Genomic DNA, 24,092 nt, shown 5'->3' with positions numbered 1-24,092 from the left:
ATGGCGTAGTCAATTTCAGTTCCTGAGGCTGATAAGGCCTTCAATTAAAATTCTTAAGTAGAAATTCAAATAGATTTTCCTACAGTGAACAGATAGAAATTCAAAACCACATATAATCATGTAAATGGCACTCAAAATCACATTAACACATAATCACAATCATAATTAAGATGAATTAGCATAACATAGAACAGGGTTATCACAATCTTCCCCCTTTTAAGAAGTTTGGTCCTCCAAACTTATTTTACCTTCATCTGGAAACAAATGCGGATAGCGTAGTCATATTTCATCCTCTTTTTCCCATGTAGCATCCGTCCCATAATGTTCTTTCCATTCTATTTTCACCATTGGGATGGATTTGTTTCTCAGCTGTTTCACTTGCCGGTCAATGATTCGTTTTGGCCATTCTTCATATTCCATATTTTCATCGAGAGCTATCTGGTGATAATCAATCACATGAAACGAATCCCGGAGATAACCTCTCAATATTGATACATAAAACACATTATGGATTTGCTCGAATCTCGGCGGCAAAGCAACTCTCTAAGCAACTGGACCCAGTTTCTCCAGAATTTGAAATGGTCCAACATAACGGGGTGACAATTTTCCTTTCTTACCGAATCTTACTTGGCTCTTTATCGGAGTCATGAGAATAAACATATGGTCACCAACCTCATACTCAAGAGGTCTTCTTTGTACATCTGCATAGTTCTTTTGCCGACTCTGAGCTGTCTTGAGCCTTTGCTAAATAGTTTTGATCTTTTCAGAAGTGTCCTGCACAATTTCAGGCCCAAGTAAAGCCCTATCCTCGACTTATGTCCAACAAATTAGTGATCTACACCTTCTGCCATACAAGGCCTCATATGGTGCCATACTGATGCTGGAGTGGAAACTGTTATTGTATTCAAACTCTGCTAGTGGCAAATAATTTTCCCAACTCCCTTGAAAATCTAAGGCACACATTCTTAGCATATCTTCTAGGGTTTGTATCGTCTGTTCTGATTGCCCATCTGTCTGTGGGTGGAATGCGGTACTAAATCTCAATTCTGTTCCCATAGCTCTTTGTAAAATTTTCCATAGTCTAGACACAAATTTTGGATCTCTATCCGAGACAATGGACACCGAAACTCCATGTAGGCGAACAATTTCATCAACATATATAGTAACCAATCTATAAGCATCAAATGTCGTTCTAACAGGTAGAAAATGTACAGATTTAATCAGTCTATCAACTACAACCCAAATAAAGTCCATACCTTGGGGAGTTCGAGGTAGACCAACAACAAAATCTATGGTTACATGCTCCCATTTCCATTTCTGAATAGGGAGAGGTTGAAGTAGACCGCCTGGTTTCTGATGTTCAGCTTTGACTTACTGACATTGAAGGCATTTGGACACATGCTTTGCAATTTCTTTCTTCATTTTGGGCCACCAATGGCTTTGTTTCAAATCCCAATACATCTTATTATTGTCCGGATACATAGCAAATATTGACTTGTGAGCTTAATCGAGAATCCTCCTCTTTAACTCGGGAATATTTGGAACGCACAAGCTGTCTTGGAATTTCAACACCTCATTTACCACACTAAATCCCGGTCTCGGATTCATTTCAAATTCATTAGCTATCTTTTTAAGGAATTCATCTTCCTTCTGTTTCTGTTTAATCTCATCAATGATTGCTAGCTCGGCTGAGATGGCGGCTATCAATCCGCCCTGTTCACATAATACCACTTTAATCCTAGACTTCTCAAAATCTTGCAAGATCTCTTTCTGCTCAGTAAGTACACGAGCTAAACTCCCCATCGATTTTCTGCTCAGGGTATCAGCAACTGTATTAGCTTTCCCAGGGTGATACTGAATCTGGAGGTCATAGTTTTTTATCAGTTCAAGCCGTCTTCTCTATCGCATATTTAACTCTTTCTGTGTAGAGAAGTACTTCAGACTCTTATTATCCGTGTAAACTTCACATTTTGCCCCACACAAGTAATGCCGCCAGATTTTCAAGGCAAATTCAACTGCGGCCAATTCTAAATCATGCATTGGGTAGTTCTTCTCGTGTGGCCTCAACTGTCGAGAGGCGTAGGCAATCACATTTCCATTCTGCATTAATACACAACCCAAACCTTTATAAGATGCATTATTGAAAATCACAAAGTTTTCCATACTTGATGGTAATGTCAAAACTGGGGCAGAGGTCAGTCTCGTTTTCAGTTCATGAAAGGCAGATTCCCTTTCGTCATTCCATTCAAATGGTTGCCCTTTGAGTGTCAGTTGGGAAAGAGGCATCACAAACCTTCTGTAGTACCCAGCTAAGCTCATGAAACTGTGGACCTCTGTTACATTTGTCAGTGTAGACCAATTCATAATTGCCTCTATTTTCTGAGGGTCCACTGAAATTCTCTCTTTGTTGATAACATGCCCTAAGAAGATAACTTTATCCAAATAATTTCTTTTCTCTGAGTGTTTGCAAAACAGTCCTCGGATGTTGTTCATGTTCAAGTATATTCTTTGAGTATATCAAAATATCATTAATAAAAACTACAACAAATTCATCAAGGTAGGTCTTAAAAATTCGGTTCATTAGATCCATAAATGCTGCAGGAGCATTAGTCACCGCAAATGGCATAACAAGAAATTCATAATGGCCATACCTTGTTCGAAACACAGTTTTCTCAACATCTTCTGCTTTTACTTTCCGTTGGTGGTATCCAAATCTCAAATCAATTTTAGAAAACACTTGTAATCCCTGCAACTGGTCAAACAAGTCATCAATACGAGGTAAGGAATATTTATTCTTTATCATCACCTTGTTCAGTTCTCGATAGTCAATACACAAGCGTAAAGTTCCGTCTTTCTTCTTCACAAATAACACCGGTGCACCCCACGGTGAAGTACTAGGTCGAATAAACCCTTTATCAAGTAAATCTTGCAATTGTTCCTTCAGTTCTTTCATTTCGGCAGTGGCCATTCTGTAGGGTGTTTTAGAAATAGACTGAGTGCCTGGCACAACTTCAATGGTAAACTCTATTTTCCTGTCAACTAATTCCCCCAGCAATTAATTTGGAAACACATCTGGAAATTCGCTAACAACAGGGATATTACACAATTCTACATTCACAATTTATTCAAATAGCACACAACACAAATAACCCTAGCACCCTTTCCTGATCAATTTACATGTTTTCATTGCGGATATCAAGTAAGGTGGAGGCATTACCCCGTTACACACAAACATAATTTCTTCATGTTCTGTTGGTTTAAATACAACCCGTTTGGTTACACAATCAATGGTGGCACAATATTTAGTCAACCAATCCATGCCCAAAATTACATCAAAATGTCTAAAGTCCAAGGGCAACAAATCTACATATAGAATAGCATTCTCAATACGCATGTCACAAAATCGATATGCAGATGTACAAAACACAGATTCCCCAGATGGAGCAGATACGCATAGCAAATATGGCAATGATTCAAGAGGTCTACTTAGTCTAGATGCAAATGCATAATTTATGAAATAGTGTGTTGATCCGGATTCAATTAACACAAAAGCATCCTGATTGCATATAGAGATAGTACCTAAGACAATAGCTTCAGCATTCCATGTATTGCTCGGAACAAGCGCAAAAACTCTCCCTTGCCTCACGGTATCTCCAGTGGTAGTAGATCTCGTAGTATTTCCCTGTTTCGGGATTGATGCAGTGGAGCTAACGGCTAACTTTCCACTGTTCTGATTACAATCTCTGGCCATATGCCCCATTTTTCCACACTTAAAACAAGCCCCTGACACACGATAACAAACTCCACGGTGCTTTTTACTACAGATATTGCACATTTGAGATGTATCCCGGGAAGAATTAGGAGTACTTGAGGAGCCCGTATTCTGCTTCTTTGAAAATTTCTTCTTCGAAAAGAAGCCTTGCCTTTTACTACCCTTCCAGTCAGTTGTTGTTTTGGCCTATCTGGCTATGTTGGCTTCTGATATTATGGCCCGATCCAGCACCTCAATATAGGTCTCCAGCTTGAGAACATTCACCCTTTCTAGGATATCATCTCGAAGCCCTCCTTCAAAATGTCTTACTTTCTTATAGTCGGTGTCGACCACATGTGGTGCAAATTTGGCCAATTCAGTGAACTTGGCCTCATACTTTGTTACTGTCATATTGTTTTGTTTAAGTTCCAAGAATTCCGATACTTTCCTGTCACGGACACATTGTGGGAAATATTTGTCATAGAAAATCTCTAAGAACCGCGCCCAACCAATATCCTTATTATTTTCACGCATTAGCATCCACTACCTTCTTGCCTCATCTTCAAGAGTAAAAGTGGCTAGAAGTACCCTTTGTGTTTCTAAACAAGGAAACACTTCAAATAGTTTCTCTATGCCAAGGACCTATGCTTCAGCCTTTAGCATATCTAATCCCCTATGGAACTGTGGCAGTTTCATTTTCTTAAATTCCTTGGTGAGAGCTATTATTCGGTCATCATTCTGAAGATCTTCGACAGGTAGTACTAGAGGAGAAGGCGGAGTGTCATGACCCAAACCCGCCCCTAAGGGTTTAGCATCGTAACCGGCCAATAATTCATGATTACCAAAGGCCTGCTTAACAGTAATAACAATAGTACAAAGTAAAGGGCTGGCGGAAGCCAAACAGTAATTAAAAGATGTCAAATGAGCTATGGAAATCTGAATGGAAAAAGACTTTTATATACTAGTCCACGTCATAACCATAAACATATATATACATATCAGATACGTGTATCATACAGGTTAGGGATCCAATCCCTTCACCATAACTGTACAGTCGAAAGTCTTAAGCATTTATTACAAAACAAAGACAAAAGGGTGAATCAGAGACACCCCAAAACAGCCTTGGCTTAAACAGACTTGGAATCTCGAAGTGAGGCACAATGGTTGGCTTGACAAAACGAGAGCTTAACTTGACACTCCTAGCTTCAGTCCAGTGCCTGGCCACCTACATATATATATAAACAGTGAGCTAATGCCCAGTGAATAACAAATGCGTAAAGGGGTTAAGAATGAATGTCCTTTCATTAGTTAAAACGATCATTTGCATTAGCAAATCAGTTATTCAATTAGTGGCTCATATTTCATGCCATAACAATCATTTAGAAATCATAACAATCATACGTGGTACGTCCAATAGCAAAACAGTACAGTAGGTCTTAATAGACCGAACAGTCAGTTGATGGCCATCACAACAGTAAACAGTAGTAATTCTAACCATTAGAACAGACAGAGATCTCTGTAACAGTAACAGTAATAGTATAGTAACAGTAAGTTGCTATGGATGCCACGAGTACAGTTTACAAATAGAACAAATATTCATTCAGTAAACAATGTCATTTCAGAAAGCGGTACAGTCAATCGTTTAGAAATGATTATAGTTGAACGTATCTTTACAACATTGTTACTCACAGAGTACTGGGCTATTGGCAGGCTAATCAGAGTCCTCGAGTGCCAACCCTACATAGTTGCAGAACGAACACATACTAAATTATACACTTGGGATTAATAACTTAGCCCCTATATGGTTTGGTGTGGTCCTATAGCTTTATCCTCATTAAGATGCCTTAAACATGGCCTAGGAATGCCTAGGATGGAATGAGGATGCAAAAATGTACTTTAAAACACTTTTCAAAATTTGCTGAAAACCAGGGGTCTCGCTCGAGCGTGGCTTTCCCCGCTCGAACGGGCATGTAGACAAAGAGGCTCCTCTCGAGCGTAACTTCCCTCGCTCGAGCGGACTACAAACTCATGAAAAAGTACTGGTTATATGTTTTTCACGCTCGATGGACGCTCGACCCACGATCGAGCATGAGACTCTGACCCTCGCTTGAGCATAGATTACTTCGCTCAAGCGAGCTGCAAAACACATGAACTTCTGGGCATATGCATTTCATGCTCGAGCGTGACCCTCGATGCTCGAGCGGAAGTGCATGTACTCAGAGTGTACGCCCGAGCGTGAAGTCCTTCGCTCTAGCATGGATCAAAAATCTGGAATTTTCATATTGATCCTCAAGCACAAAACTCAACCTCAAAAGCTTCAAATTCGATTTTTCTGGGCTAATTTTCTGGAAAACAATTAGAAACCCATAATACAACATGTTTTAAAGATCATTTTATAAAATCAAGCCCAAAGGTGTGACAATTGAACACAACTTTGAATGAGACTAGAAGGACAATGCAAGAACATAACATGCATGAGTTCTCATGAACTCTAATGCTCCAAAACATGATCAAATGCAAGATTGAACTCTAAAACATGGTGAATCCTTGAACCACACCTAAAATATGAACAAGCATGTAGGATTCTTATGAAAACAGCCTCAAAATGGACATGCATGCATGAATTCACTCTCAAATCAACACTCTGAGCTAATTCTTGACTCTAATCACCAATTGAACATAATTTCAATGAAACCTTCATGAACAATGCGTGTAACAACTTTTATTCATAGTCAAGAGAATAAATTTCCTATCTTAAGTCTTGAATTCCAAGTGTAGAAGCCTAATTTTGCAAATCTCCTTCAATTCCTCTAATTTCAAGCAAAATTCTTGATGAACTCTATTTTTCTTCCAACTCTCTCTCTCTCTCTCTCTCTCTCTTTCTCTCTCTCTCTCTCTCGCTCGCTCGGTTTGGTCTTCACAAGGAAAAGATGATATGTCAAATGTGTATGAAATGGAGAGGAGTTGGCTTTGAATCAACCCACTAAATGGAAATTATGTAATAAACTCAAGTTGATGTAATTTAACATTATTTAATCTAATTTAATCATTCCACATTGGATTTTAATTAAACCTACCATAAAATCCCATAAATCCTAATTAGCATATAACACTAACCAATTTTTGAATCGGTCGCCGATAAGGCTTTCAATTCGCGGTTTGAAATCAAAACATGAACAGATCATTCAATGACAAACAGATAGAAATGCAATTAAGACAACACACTCATGCAATCAGTTCAGGTTTCATCTTAATCAATTGCTTATCATGCTTAATCGCAATTCAACGTTAATCAAAGGTGAGGGTTGTCACACGGAGGGTGGTGTAGTTGTTGCCACTGTTGTTGCCTCAATGTTTCTGCCATTTCCGGAATCAGTCTTTCCATTCTATCGATTTTGGCATTAGAAGACTCCTCTATTTCATCACCTCTTGTTCTCACCATCTAATTAGACTTACATTATTCTTTATACAAAAGATTCACATGTATGCATATACCAAAAAGCATACAAATTCAAGAAATTCGCAATGCAAGTAAATCACAAACATATAGCATATAATCATCCACCTTGAAGCATTTAAGTACATTCGTAATGTTTTCAGATTCATACTTATCACATGAATGCATCCTAGATCTTTTCTAGATGCCTATTGCTCATTTGGACATGTGTGTGAGTTATTAACTCGTGCCCTGATACCACTCTGTCATGACCCGAACCCGCCCCTATGGATTAAGGTCATAACCGGCCAGTAATCAAAGGGATTACCTACGGCCTCAAACTAAAAAAAAAAAAACATATTTCATCAGAGTTGAGGGGCTAAAACGGAAGCAAACTTACAAATTGTCCATAGAGCTGTGTTTACATGGTATACCAAAATCGCTCCACAAGTATTTCATAATAACTCACACATACTCATAGAGTCAATCTATGTCCAGGAATTTTCAGTTATGCAGTTAGCTAAACAAACTTATATACAAAAGTAATTCAACGTTTTCGCCAACATTGACAAAAATATAACAAAAGAACAAAAGGCAAAAAACGAGTCTCGTGCGTGAGACGTTAAGGCTTACTCTCCAAAACTTCGTCTGTTTCTTACATACTTCACTGAGGCTGGGTTTGGACATCTCTTGGCTCACCTACAGACACATGAATGAGAGTGAGCGAAAGCCCAGTGAATAATATCAAATAAAGGAGATACATGAATGAAGTTTAAAGCAGATACATCAAACGGCCTTGGGTCCAATTCATGTTTCTATCTAGTGTATCAAACGGCTACAAATCCAGACGTATCAAACGGCTTTGGGCCCGATTTAGTCATATTCGACGGCCTTTGGCCCAATCATTCATGTTCGACGGCCTTTGGCCCAATCATTCATGTTCGACGGCCTTTGGCCCAATCATTCATGTTCGACGGCCTTTGGCCCAATTCACTCATGTTCGACGGTCATTGGCCCAGTTATTATTGTCCGACGGCCTTTGGCCCAATCATTCATACCAAACGGCCTTTGGCCCAATCATGCGGCATAATGAATAATTGTTCATGATTCAATTTAACAGATTTATGAAACTCAAATAGAAGTAAACAATTGGACAAATAGCATACTTCAAAATATCTTTAATATGATATTACTCATAGTGTTCTATTAGAGGATTCGCTCTTGTGCTCGACCCTACATAAATCATAACACATAATGGGTCACAAGCAATCCAATCCGTTCTTAATTTATTCATTCCTCTTAGGCCTCTTTCTTATCTTCTTAATCCATTCACAATGCTCAATGCATGCCTAAGAGTGCTTAGAAGTGAAAGAGAACGAAAAACAAGCCATACAATACTCTTATAAAATTTCTAAAACAGGGCTTCGCGCTCGAGCACATATTTCTCCGCTCGAGCGAACCCCTTTGGTTTGCAAAAGTACTGGTTACCCCATTTTTGCACTCGAGCTCAACTTTGGACACTCGAGCTGAGAGTCAAATACATGTACAGATGCTCGAGTGTAACTACTCCCGCTCGAGCTGACATCAATGTCTGCAAAAGTTCAGGAAGCTAACATTTCAAGCTCGAGCGCCGTTCCCCCCCCCCCCCCGGGCGCCGCTCGAGCGGACATGCCAAATTCTGGAATTTCCAGAATTGTTCTTGAAGTTCAAACTCAATGTCCAAGGGTTCAAAAACCAAGTTTTGGACACAAAAAACATAGAAACACTTTACATAATATGAGAACATAAGAATATGAAGCCAATTGTTCAAATTCATAGTCCTTTTCCAAAATCATTTTGAGTTCTCTTCATAGGTTTCAAAACACATGCATTTCACTTCATACAAACTCCATATCTTCATCAATCATGAATGCATGTAAATTTTTAACTCCAATTCTATTCCAAGTGGTACAAATGACACTTATAATCATGAAACTCATGAAAATTATACATGCATGGGAGATTTGGTGCTTAATTCTTCTTGTTCAACATGATTCATGCTTGAATATATAAAATCATGGCAATTATGCACATGCATGTACATATAAGCTCCAAATTCTTCTCAAATTATGTTTTCAATTGCCATCTAACTTTGAATCCACAAAATTACAAACTCAAACTTACAAATCTATGCTCAATTACTCACCTAGAGGCTCAAATCTTCCAAATTATAATTAATTCTTGAGTTAATCTTCAAGATCACCAAGCTCCTTGATCAATTCTCTATCTTGAGTTCCCTCTCTCTAGAGTGTAATCTCAGCCAAAGGAGAGAAAATGAACTCATAAACAATGTCCATAAGTGTAAATAGGCCACTTATACATGTTGGCCTAAGCAAATTGATTAAGGTTAAGTAATTGAGCTTAATTAATCGTTCTGAATCTAATTATCTTGATCCAAATAAATTTTCAATTAAATTTCACTGTAGGCACTAAAAATTATGCTAATCACAATGGCGTAGTCAATTTTGGTTCCTGAGGCCAATAAGGCCTTCAATTAAAATTCTTAAGTAGAAATTCAAACAGATTTTTCTACGGTGAACAAATAGAAATTTAAAACCACATATAATCATATAAATGGCACTCAAAATCACATTAACACATAATCACAATCATAATTAAGATCAATTAGCATAACACAGAACAGGGTTATTACAGTTTCGCTCTCGAATGCCTCTGTTTGCACAGTTGAACATTTCCAGAACAACTTTGCTCCATCTTACCAACACTCTGCTGAAATTTGCATCAGTGGCCTGCTAACCACTGATGTTTAGGTTCATCTTGCTGTAATAGAGGAAAAACAGAGCATATACAGGGTATTTTCAAGGATTGTCTGCACAACTCACCCCTCATTTTCATGAACAAATCCAAGGAGTGGAGAACCTAAGCCACAAACCACCAATTCAAGCAATTTCATTGCATGATGGCTTGTGAAACCGAGAGTGCAAGTTCAATAAATGCAAGAAAAAAAGACACAAACCTTATCTCTTTCATGAAAGATCAAGGGAAGCAATGACCTTGGAACCTTGAATCATTTCATCACTAGTGAGTATGAAATGGTTCAAGTTTCCATGTGTTCAATTAACGTTCGATTGAACACAACCAAATTATTATCTTGCTCACTTTTAGTCCAAAGTTTACTCATTTTAATTTACCAACCATTCTTTAATTCAATTAAGTCCAATGGTGAATTAAAGTCCTCTAAAAGAGAAGAAATTGTCAAAGAATGGGTAGTTTAAGGCAAGAGAGAGGTGTCATGCCGTTGATAATGAACCCCCAAAAGAGGATTAAACCATTTAGCATGGACCTCAATCTCGAGCTTAAATAATCCCAAGGTTGAAACAACCCTCAAAGCAAACAAATAGTGAAGAAATAAGAGAGGTTGCAGAGATTATGCTTGCTGAAATTAAGTGAGAAAAATACTAAAACAATGCAATTAACTCAAACAAGTGGTGTCTAAAGGCCTAAAACACTAAGCTTGTGAGGACACTTACACTACAAGCATGCAAAACAAAACTCAAATGACTTAACCAACCCAAAACAGAGTTGAAATTGTCCAAATCAGAGGTTAAAACATGTTGAAATTAAGCTAATAAAGGTTAGAAAATTAAGCTAACTAGACTAGTAAACAAGACACAAGGAGGGGAGGCTAACCCCTCCAAATTTGGACTTCAAAACATGATTTTAGCCACTGTAATAACTCCAAAAATTAGTGTTTAAAAGCTCAAAAAATGATAGTACAAGGATGGGAAACATAAGGGTAAAGGCCTCCGAAACAAGGTGTAAAGAAGGGTGAACGACCCCTCAACCTTTAATGGCCTTAAAACCCAAGCTTCAGCCCAAAAATATAGAGTGTTTACAGTTCAAAAACAATACAAAAAAAGTGTTGGAATGAAGAAAAAAGTAGCTAAATAATAAGCTAAAATATGGAACAATTTAAGCTAGTAAACAAGCCAAAGGAGAGGTGGCTAACCCCTCTATTTTTTGGACTTCAAAATCACTTTTTTAGCCTCTGAAAACCTCTAAAAATCAGTGATAAATAGCTCAAAAAAAGTTGATGAAGAGATGGGAAACACAAGTGTAAAGACTTAGAGAACAAGGTTCAAAGAATGATGGTTAACCCCTCTACCTTTAATAGCCATAAACCACAAGCTTCAACCCATAAAAACAGGTTTTAAAGAGCTTAAAAACAGCAAGAAAATATTGAAAACAAGTGGTGTAGAGATAGTGCAAAGGCAAGATAAGGTATACTTTTTGGAGAGGAATGAACGCTTAAGTCATAAACCACCAATTTCACACTCTCAAGTGCTTGGAGAGCTCAATTCAAGCTCAAATCATCTCAGCAAGAAGTTCTTTAGGTTTGGTTTAGAGTGTTTAGACATAAGCTATATAAGTTACAAGAGAGAGAGATTGTAGAGAGAGAAAATTGTAGAGAAAGAGTATATTTTTTGCTCCCAAAGTTTTTCTAATCTTGAAAAGTGAGAGATAGGTCATGTATATATAGAAAACATGAGCCTAAGGTTGAAAATATCTATTAAAAAATAGCTGGAGAAAAATATCTGCAAAAAATCTACTTTTGGTGACCAGTGGCCGGCAGGTAGCCGGTAGGCCAGAAGTGGTGGCCGACCATCCACAAATGGTGATTGCTAGCTACCTGCCGGCCACAAGAAAAATATACTTCCAGGCTCGATTTCAAATGGCCATATCTCCTTTATCCGAACTTGGTTTTAGGTCATTTTTTAGTCTAAACTAAAGCCCCGGAAGTCTACTTTCCAATGGAGGTGGTCTCACATATAAATTTTAAGTATACAAAGTGATATGCCTATTTTAGTGAAGGTTACTCAGTTTTGGCTTAATCAGATTGATGTCTAACTTTAAACAGCCATATCTCTCTTATCTGGAATCGGCTTTAGGAGATTCTTGAGTCTAAAATGAAGCCCCGCAAGTCCAATTTCCAAATGCTAGTGGCCTCACAACTAAAGTCCAAGTGCACAAAGAGATAGGCCTGATTTAGTGAAGGCTGCTCAATTATCTCTCAATGGTTTCATGCTCAACTTCTTTCCAAACTAGTTTTCTTCCCTTTCCTCTTATTTTCTTTAACTCCAAACCTCTAAATAAGATGTTTAAAAGATTTTTCAAAGAGTTCACCTCTCTTTCATTTATTTCCACTTTGTCCTTGCTCGTTTTACCGAAAAGTGCAACTTTTAAACAAAATACGAGCCTCGAAACATCGTAGAAGCTTTTCAAAAATATTTTGAAAGAGAGGGTTTTGAGGTCAAAAATGGGGTGTAAGGTTGGGATTTAGAGCTCTTCTCGCTGAGGAAATCGAACATTTGCATAGCACAACTTTCATCATCATGTGATCAATCAGTGGCGCCCAAGTCTTAAGGCGGTCAAAAATGAGGTGTCTATAACTACATCCATTAGATTAAGCATGAATAATGTTGGTTTTTGCATGATTGGTTGAATTTGGGGTTTTAACTTCAATTAGAGTCGGAGAATTTTTAGTTGTTGGCCTAAATTGAAAAGTTTAGGCCATCCGCTTATAATTTGATACATGATTGAAATTTTTTCAGCTTCATCATTGAAGTTGGAACCTCAAATTTAGTGAATCTGAATTTTCTATAGAAATTTTTTGAAAGAATAGAATAGTTTTCCAAACTAAAGTGATGATTTTTATGGCCTATAATCCTAAAGCAGGGCAATAAAATGAGTTATGTTAAGAATATATAATAAATAATAAAATTGTTTCTTCTTCTATAAGTTAAATTTTGATGGTTATCAATTCAATATGATATCAAAGTAGATAATAAATCTTGTGTTGAATTTCATCACCTACTCAATAATTGAAATATTTACCCGTGTTTAACCCTCTTATAAAGAAGAATAATGTTGGAAAAATATGGTTTTATTGGCTTATTTTAGGCTAACTTTGAGCCCATTTTTGGATAGGTCCCACACGTCTTTTGGGGTAGGTCCGAAGAGGTGACATGTTCCTTGCCGCATGGCAAGTCACACGGTGAAAACGGTTCGTCAAAACCATTTATGAGTGAATGGGAAGTTGACGTCGTTTTCAGGTTCGTGGAATAGACAATTAAAGAATAAAATGTGGGTTTCCTTGTAAGGTTTGTCCCACATTGGAAACTTAAGAGAACTTATGTGTGTGTATAAGTTCTAGGTGGCAAAACTTAGGTTGGGTCCTAAAGGGCACCCCAAGTTTGTAGAATGGAGGAGTTATAAACAAAGTGAACCTTGGCACAAACCACCACACGCGTGCCGCCGCCGCCGTTCGGCTGAGCCGTGCCAGGCGCGGGTGTGGGTCGGTTCTAACATTAATTTTTTGGATTTTTTTTTTTCAATTTCTTGTGGGAAAATTAATTTAAATTTTGCACCAATTTTTCCTATCCAAACAATGCTCCTTTTCCGTCCATTTTCCAACAAGTTCAAACTATTCAACAGATTGAAAAACAGTCCAGCAGTTTCGAACAAGTTTAAAACTACCCAACAGTTATGAACAGATATGAAACTGTTGCAGTTATTTGTTCAAAATCTGGACTGCACCTGTTCATTTCAAAAACAGATCTGTTCATTTGAAATTTTACCTATTCGGACAAATCTATTTGGTCACCAATCTACCTATAAAAGCAAACCATTTCCAGCATTTCTAACATCCAAACATATCCAGAAAAGTTCTTTTCTTCTCGGTTTTGCTCTTTGGTTGCATATTCTTCATATTTTTTTTTTTAGGAAAAAATTAAGAGAGTATATAACACAAGTTTTGTTCACCATACAAATTGTTTGGACTGCTACTACAATTTGTGAAAATCATTGTATCCTGAGAGATAGATGCCATTTATCCGTAAGTACCGAAGCGGGGCGAATCTGTTTTAAGGATAGAGTGTCACACACTTGACTTGATCTTTTAAATATTTATTTGGTTTGGTAAAACAAATTCTGTAAGTAATTTATTTTTATTTGTTTGATTTGTTTCAAGTTATTTATTTTACACAGAAGATTATTCCAGCAATCTTAAGTCAGATTCGAATTATTCTGTTCAAACAAAACTTTTCACTTGTTTCTTTTCTTCTTCTTACGGAAATTATTTTCTGTGGTTATACAAATTATTTTCTGTCACACACTCGACTTGATCTTTTAAATATTTATTTGGATTGGTAAAAAAAATTCTGTAAGTAATTTATTTTTATTTGTTTGATTTGTTTCAAGTTATTTATTTTACACAGAAGATTATTCCAGCAATCTTAAGTCAGATTCGAATTATTCTGTTCAAACAAAATTTTTCATTTGTTTCTTTTCTTCTTCTTACAGAAATTATTTTCTGTGGTTATACAAATAATATTCTAGTTTAAAAACAAATAGTAATAATATACTATTTGAAAAATAGTAGTAATATACTGTTTATTTTCTTTGACAATTAGTAGTAATATACTGGTAGTCATTAACAATTCAGAATATTTATTTGTGAAGTTGGTCAGAAATTAATTTTGATTTTCAGAAATAATTCCTGAGTTTTTAATAATTAAAATTCTGTTTCAGTATTTTAATTATTGAAGTGTTATAGAAATTTAATTTTCTGTGTGAAATTAATTTGTTTAAATAAAATTTTATTTTCTTTTCAAATTAATTGAAAATAAAAGTTACAATTCTTGTTTCTTTTATTTTTACAAAATTTAATTATGTGGTTTTGGTTTAATTTTTTGTGTAGTATAAAATTCTAATTCTAATTTTGTTTTATGATTTAGAATTCATAGCTACTGAAACTGGTCAAACTAATGCTCAAACAAGGACCGATATGGTGGCTGCAACTGCGCCAACCCCTCCTCCTATAGTGACTGTACCAGTTAATCACAATGAAAAGTCAGAGAAGTTCTTAGGAACTGATTTTAAAAGATGTGAGTATAAAATGTTGTTCTATCTTACTACGCTCAACCTGACACGTTTTCTCCGTGAGGATGTTCCTACTCTGAAAGAAGATGAAACCGACCGGCAAGTGGTTACTGTGGTCGATGCCTGGAAACATGTTGATTTCCTTTGCCGGAATTACATCTTGAACGGACTTGATAACACATTATACAATGTCTACAATCCTATCAAGACGGCAAAGGAACTTTGAGAGTTTTTAGAGAAAAAATACAAGACAGAAGATGCTGACTCGAAGAAATTCATAGTAGGCAAATTTTTGGACTTTGTGATGGTTGATTCTAAGACTGTGATTAACGAATTTCACGATCTCCAACTCATTCTGCATGACATTCAAGAACTACCTCAAACACAAGCCCAAAGAAATGAATTTGGAGGAATTAATTGTATGTTTGAGGATTGAGGAGGACAACCGCAATTCAGAGAAGCGGGTTGGTAAGCATCCAGTGGAGTCAAAGGAAAATGTGGTGAAACATGCTCCAAAAGCTAAGAAACGAAAGTTTTCTGAAAAAAGTTCCTCACAAGGCTCTAAAGGAGGAGAAACTAAACAGTACAAGTTCAATGGAAAATGTTACATCTGTGACAAAGAGGGACATCAGGCCAAAGATTGTCGTAGCAAGCACAAAGGTAAAGGAAGATCAAGTAAGAAGCCTGCTTAAGCCCATATGACCGAAAAGGACAAAATTTCCAACGGTATTGAGGACATAAATCTTTTTGTAGTTGTTTCCGAGGAAAACCTTGTCGGAAATCTTAAAGAATGGTGGGTGGATATTGGTGCTACTCGCCACATCTGTGCCGACAAAAAGATGTTCACATCTTATTCTCTAGTGGACAACGATGAACAATTTTTCGTGGGCAACTCCTCGACTTCTAAAGTTGAAGGACAAGGAAAAATTATTCTAAAAATGACATTTGGAAAGGAACTCACTCTCAACAATGTGCTGCATGTACCGGACATTCACAAGAATCTAGTCTCCGGATCTCTGTTGAGTAAAAATGAGTTTACGCTAGTGTTTGAGGGTGATAAAATTATACTTACTAAGAATGGGATGTATATAGGAAAATATTACAAGTCTGATGGCCTTTTCAAGATGAATGTAATAACCATTGTACCCTCAATTATTAATAAAAATACATCTTCTTCTTCTTACTTGCTTGAGTCTTCAAATTTACGGCATGGTAGACTTGGACATGTTAATTATGGATCTTTGCATAGATTAATTAATATGGAATGCTTACCTAAATTTGATATTGATTTAAATCATAAATGTGAAATTTGTGTTAAGGCAAAATTAACTAAAAATTCTTTCCATTCAATTGAAAGAAGTACGGAACCATTTGAATTAATTTATAGTGACATTTGTGATTTTAAATCAATTCAAACTAGAGGTGGGAAAAAATATTTTATTACTTTCATAGATGACTATGCTAGATATAGTTATGTTTGTCTAATTCGAACCAAGGATGAAGCTTTGAAAACTTTCATTCAATATAAGAATGAAGTTGAAAATCAACTTGGTAAGAAAATTAAAAAAAAAAAAAAACTTAGAAGTGATAGAGGTGGTGAATATGAATCATCTTTTGGTGAGTTTTGTAAAGAACATGGAATAATTCATCAAATCACGGCTCGTTACTCACCTCAGCAAAATAGAATTGCTTAAAAGAAAAATAGGACTTTAAAAGAAATGATGAATGTCATGTTAATAAGTTTTGGATTACCTCAGAACTTGTGGGTGGAAGCAATACTTTCTGCTAATTATATACTTAATAAAGCACCCTGAAACAAAGTGAATCAAACACCTTATGGAATGTGGCATGAGAGAGTACCATCCTACAAATACTTAAAAGTGTGGGGTGTTTGGCTAAAGTGGCTATTCCTAGTCCTAAAAAGACTAAGATAGGTCTTAAAACAGTTGATTGCATTTTCATTGGTTATGCCAAGAATAGTAGTTCATATCGGGTTTTGATTCATAAATCTGAACATTCCAAAATGCGTGTAAATACTATTATTGAATCTCGAAATGTATCATTCTTTGAACATATATTTCCAAATAAGACTGGACAAGAGACTAGTAATAATAAAAGATCTTATGATGCTATTACTAGTCATGATCAAGAACAAGATCAAGAACAAGAGTAAGAGATAGATCAAATTGATGAAGAGGAACCTAGGCGTAGTAAACGTGCTAGAACCTCAAAATTTTCTGTTCCAGATTTTCTAACATTTTTGTTAGAAAATGAGCCTTTAACTTTTAAAGAGGCTATGTCCAGTCCTGAAGCTCCTTTATGAAAAGAGGCTATAAACAACGAAATTGAATCCATCCTGCAAAATCACACATGGGAATTGGTGGATTTACCACCAGGGTGTAAACCTCTTGGATATAAGTGGATTTTCAAAAAAAAAAAAAATGAAAGCGGATGGATCAATTGACAAATACTAGGCAAGACTTGTGGTCAAAGGTTTTAGACAAAAAGAAGGTCTTGATTACTTTGACACATACTCACCGGTTATTAGAATAACATCCATTAGAATGCTAATTGCTATTGCATCATTGTACAATCTAGAAATTCATCAAATAGATGTGAAAACCGCTTTCTTAAATGGTGAGTTAGATGAAGAAATTTACATGGAACAACCAAAAGGATTTTCTGTTCCAGAAAAAGAAAAGAAAGTGTGTAAATTGCTTAAATCATTATATGGTTTAAAACAAGCGCCAAAGAAATGGCATAAGAAATTTGACAAAGCAATGATGTCAAATGGATTCAAAATTAATGAATGTGACATATGTGTTTATATTAAAAACACAAACAAAGGCTATGTTATAGTATGTCTTTATGTGGATGATATGCTCATCATATGTAGTAATAATGACATGATTAAAACTACCAAGAAAATGTTGAATAAATATTTTGACATGAAAAACATGGAGATTGCTGATGTAATACTTGGTATAAAAATTACCAAAACATCAGAAGAATATGCTTTGCCACAATCTCATTACATTGAGAAAATACTTGACAAAGTTAGCAAAGATGATGATCATCTTGCTAGAACACCTGTGGATGTCAATTTGTTTTTTTTCTAAGAATGTACAGGAAAGTATTTCTCAATTAGAGTATGCCCAGATTATTGGAAGCTCAATGTACTTGATGAACTGCACTCGCCCAGATATAGCCTATGCAATAAGTAAATTAAATAGATATACGAGTAATCCAAGAGTAGAACACTGGAAAGCAATTATAAGGGTTCTAGGGGTGAGCATGGTCCGGATTGGACCGGATTAGGATAAAACCAGGACCAATCCGCTATCTACGGTTCCTAAAAAATTAGAACCAATCCAATCCGTTTAAATCATGGAACCAATCCGAACCAATCCATTTAAATACGGACTGGATCGGTTTAGGACCACGGATTCACATAATTAAATAACAAAAATATATATATAACACTTTAATTTTATAAAAATTTAAACATAGCGCTATATTAGTTCCCCAATAACAACATATTTTTCTATAATAGCGACATACTGTTCTAAAATTTAAATAACCATAAGAAAACTGGTTTCACTATAAGTATTTAAACCATTACAAATTAAAACAAAAAAACAACAAACAAAAGTAATAAAAGAAGATATTATACGGTTTTAGGTTTGAGTTTAGATTTTATATATAATTAAGAGAAGATACTATGGGGGAGGATGTATAATAAAAATATAGACTATTTATATACGGTCCGGATCGGTTCCAATCCGGAACCGTGGGGTTCAATCCGGAACCAATCCGTAGACTACGGATTTTTAATTATTCAATCCGGAACCGAACCGCGGATTCAAAAAACCAATCCAAACCTATCGGATTGGACTGGACTGGATCGGATTACGGATTTCACGGATTACTTTCTTAGATATCTCCGATTTACTCGTAACATTGGGCATAATTATACTAGATATCCACCAGTACTTGAAAGATACTATGATGCAAATTGGATAACGGATACTAGAGACTCAAAATCCACTAGTGAGTATGTCTTTACTCTTGATGGGGCGGCTGTATCTTGGAAGTCTTCCAAACAGACTTGCATTGCTAGGTCAACTATGGAATTAGAATTTATAGCTTTAGATAAAGCTAGGGAAGAAACATAATGGCTTCGCCACTTCCCTGAAGATATTCCAATGTGACCAAAACGGTGCTTGTTATATGTATACATTGTGATAGTCAATCAGCAATTGGTAGAGTACAGAGTCATATGTATAACGGTAAGTCACGACACATTCGTCATCGACATAATACCGTGAGACAACTACTCTCTAATGGAATTATTTCCATTGAATATGTGAAGTCTAAAGACAACATAGCGGATCCACTAACCAAAGGATTAGAAAAGAGTTAGTTGTAAATTCATCGAGGGGAATAGGACTTAAGCCTATTAAATAAGAGTTATAACAACGGTAACCCAACCTAGTTGACTGGAGATCCCAAGATCTAAGTTCAAAGGGACAACCGAGTTGTGTATGACTCATAAGGATCACTGGGGAGTCAAACTCCTACCCATTTCTATGATGAAATAGTGTAGTCTACAGTGTTTTAGGTTAAGTAATACTTTTAATAATTTTTATATCTAGGTATACCTAGTGGAGTATGGCAGGATACACTACAACAAAACTAACTATTCACGGCATCATGTTTACGACATGCATTAAATACATGTCGTAGTTAGTACATTCTACAGCAATTTTTTTTTACAAGTCGTTAATGTGTTGTCAATAACAGCATGCATACCATGTAAGTCGTTGATTCATATATTTATAGCATGCAAAAGTATGCCGTAAAAAATGTATGTTTTTACGACTTACAAAAATATGCCGTAAAATATTTACACTTAAGACGACATACATTTCATGTTATAAAATATTATAACTTTACACGGCATGCATTAACATGTCGTGAAAACTTTTGCAAAAAAAAAAAAAAAAAAAAATTCAATTCAAATTTTTTTTATGGCATGCAAAAGCATGCCGTAAAAAATGTATATTTTCAGGGCATATAAAAATATGTCATAAAATATTTGTACTTAAGACGACATATATTTCATATCGTAAAATATTATAACTTTATACGGCATGCATTAGCATGTCGTGAAAACTTTTATTAAAAAAAATTTCAATCCGAATTTTTTTTTTATTTAAAAAAACTAACAATTTCCAGCCAAGCTTCTCACCTTACATTTTCCTAATTGAGGACAACGTAAAAAACGTTATTTTATAATTTAGTGTCTCTGTTAAGGGATAATTGCACCCAGTTGTGTAACGCCCTCAAAATTAACCCATTATATATATCATTGACATTCATTATTTAAAGAAGACAATCTATTAATTCATTCATCAGAGTATTACAAAATAATGCATTACATGTATCATCGAATAAAATGCCCTACAGGCTTACATCTTTCCAAGCCAACAATTGGATACAAAAATATGAGTTCTAACTCAAAACAAGAAAAGCCCTAGGCTTGAATGTTTACATGTACTAATAATTTAAGACAGTTAACTAAAAGTAGTCTTCTTCAATCCAGAAGCCAAACCCTCCCAAGCTAATTCCTTGGAGGTAGTTTATCACCTGAACCTGAAAATGATGTTCCCATAAAGGGTGAGCCACAGCCCAGTAGAAATATACTAAACCACATATAAGCAATGAATAAAGCAGTAGCATTCAACAGATGGTTAACCAAGATAATCAATTACTTTATTTTACAGTCTCATGACACTATTGTCTAAGATACGTTTTACTTTCCAATTTTATCAACATGGCTCAGAACCTGGCCAAACTTACAACAGTGAATCACATATATCATATTCACATCCTTCCAATATCAACAAACAAATGAGACTCAAGCTCAAATCAAACACTTCATACTTCCAGATTGATACACATTTTAGTGTTGTATCAATAAAACACTTCTATATAAATAAGCACACATAAAAGTGATGCTAATGGAGTCCATCCCCTATCTCCTCCCAAACAAAATCCGGTTTAGAGGTCCATCCCCTATCTTCCCCTAAACCGTAGAGTACATCCCCTATCTCCTCCCACACACAAACAATGTATGCAAATGCAATGCTCAATCAATACACGTATTTTCTGTATCAATGCCACAGTCAAAATTAATGACTTAACCAATGTGATTAGTTCCAGTTATTCCTAATCCACATGCAATGTCTACAACAATCATGACTATCCTCCACCGACAGCCCAAAACAGTTATTTCTAAACTGAAAATAACTATGTCCACAATTCAATAGACAAATGATTCAAATTATCCAATTATGCCATTTAATCAATGAATTCCCCAATTCCATGAATTACTTATACAAATCAATTCAATAATTCAACTAAGATTCAATAATTCAACTAAGGTTTTTCCCAAAATTTACCAAAGTATTCCCAACATATTAAAATACCAAAACTTAGAACATAACCTATAAAATGGAGTAGGAAATCCCTACCTCAAAGAAAACAACCCAAAAGGTGAAGAAAGAGATGAGTGCCCAAATACCAAAGTGCTCCAAATCGCCAAATGTTCAGATTAAATGGTAGCCCTTGCCTCACTCTATCTTTTTAATGAAGGATCTAGGGTAGAAACACACCCTAAGTGGATCAAATCTAAGAAAGAAGGTGAGTAGGGAGAGAGAGAAGTCAGACCTAGGGTTTGGAACCAAAAGAAAATGAAAAAGACTGATCAAATCCCACTGCTGTGTATATAAACTGGACAGGCTCGCTCGAGCGAAGACTTGGTCGTTCGAGCGACCAGACACAGAGAAACTACGCTCGAGCCAAGGAATCCTTGCTCGAGCCAACAACTCAAATGCTCGCTCGAGCGAAAGAAAGCTCGATTCGAGCGAAGAACTCAAACCCTCAGGTCTGAACCCAGACACACGCTCGAGCGAAAGAACTATAGCTCGAGCGAAGGATGAACTAACTCGCTCGAGCGAAGAAAAGCTCGCTCGAGCCAAGAATGCACAGCTACAGGTCCAAATCAAACACTACCTCTCGCTCGAGCGAACAACTCCTCGCTCGAGCGAAGAACCAAAAACCTGGACAGCAACTCTTGGTTTCTAAACCCAACCAACCTGAAACAAACCTGCCCAACACATCCTATAATTCCAAATGAGAAAATAAGGAATAACAACAACAACCATTATACAATGACAGAATCTACGGAACAGTCCGGATACAATAATTAAATGGGAAAAGACCGGGGTCGCTATAAGTTGGGATTTTGAGAAAAAAAATTACATATTCATGAAAAAATTTATAATTTTAATAAGGGTCTTACTGGAGACCCCCAGCTGGGCAGACCCCCAGCACCCCCACCTCCACGTAGGGGGCTAGCAATGGAAGGAAAAAAAAAGTTATTTTTTTGGACCAATCAAAAGGGACCCCAGCACCCCCACTGGGGTCCTATGCATTTTCCTTTTAATAATTAATATTTATATAGTTTCTCATTAATTTGTAATTATTTTTTTTAAAGTTACCTTGATTTGATATTTTTTCTTCTTTTAATAATTTATTTATTTTTTACTTTTTAGATGTGCCTAATTTGAATACAATAAAAAAATATAATATAATATAATATATATGAAATGTATTAAATTATATATATATTTTTTGAATTTAGTGATTTTTAAAAAAAATTAAAAAATATTTTTCTTTTAAGTATATGTAAATTATTTGAAGTTAAAAAGTAAAAAAAAAAAATTATTTAAAACATTTAAAAACTTACTCATGACATTGCCCCGTTACTCTCTCACTCACTCTCTGGGTCTCGATCTCTCTCTCTCTTTTAAGTATATGTAAATTATTTTCACGGCATACAAAAATATGTTGTAAAATATTTACACTTAAGACGACATATATTTCATGTCGTGAAATATTATAACTTTATACGGCATACATTAAAATGTCGTGAAAACTTTTATTAAAAAAAATTTCAATCCAATTATTATTATTTTTTTGTTTGATTTAAAAAAGCTAATGATTTCCAACCAAGCTTCTCTCTTTAAATGTTTCTAATTGAGGACAACATAAAAAATAATTTATACATTATTTTCTAATTTAGTGTCTTTTAATAATTTATTTGTTTTTTACTTTTTTGATATGCCTAATTTGGATACAACTATATAAAATTTAAAATATATCAAATGTATTAAATTTTATATTTTTTTTGAATTTAGTGATTTTTTTAAAAAAATTTAAAATATTTTCATTCTAAGTATATGTGAATTATTTAAATTTAAAAAATAAAAATATTATTTAAAATATTTAAAAACTTACAAAAAAAAAACTCAAAAACATCATTTCAAGCCCTGTTCACCATTCACCCTCTCATTCTATCTATACATGTTTTTGCTCCAAACTCGCTCATTCTCTCTCTCTCTCTCTCTCTCTCTCTCTCTCTCTCTCTCTCTGCGTGCGAGTTGTCACGACCCGAACCCGCCCCCATGGGTTAATGATGCAACCGGCCAGTAATCATGAGATTACCTACGACCTCAAACCAAACCAAACGTATTTTAACAGAGTTAATGGGGGCCAAACAAAAGCAATTTAAAACTTTGTCCATAGAGCTGTGCTTACATGGCACATCATAACAATCATACAGATACATATTAATAACTCACATCAAAATATGTACTAACACAACCTCCGTACATACAGGATCATTCGAATCTAAGTCAGCCAAGCAAAACTATATACAGACGTAAACCAAAGTCCTCGCCAACATGACAAAATGACACAAGATAGCAAAAGTGCGAAAACGTGTCTCGTTCGTGAGACGTGAGGGCTGACTCTTCAAAACCTTGGTTATTCCATACAACCTTCACTGAGGCTGGGTTTGGACCTCTCTTGGCTCACCTACAAACACATGAATGAGCG

This window comes from Camellia sinensis, chromosome 5 (genome assembly GCF_055761805.1).
Source record: "Camellia sinensis isolate YWXY chromosome 5, ASM5576180v1, whole genome shotgun sequence".
Lineage (NCBI taxonomy): Eukaryota > Viridiplantae > Streptophyta > Magnoliopsida > Ericales > Theaceae > Camellia > Camellia sinensis.
The sequence above is the reverse complement of the archived record's forward strand: the minus strand, read 5'-3'. Positions refer to the sequence as shown.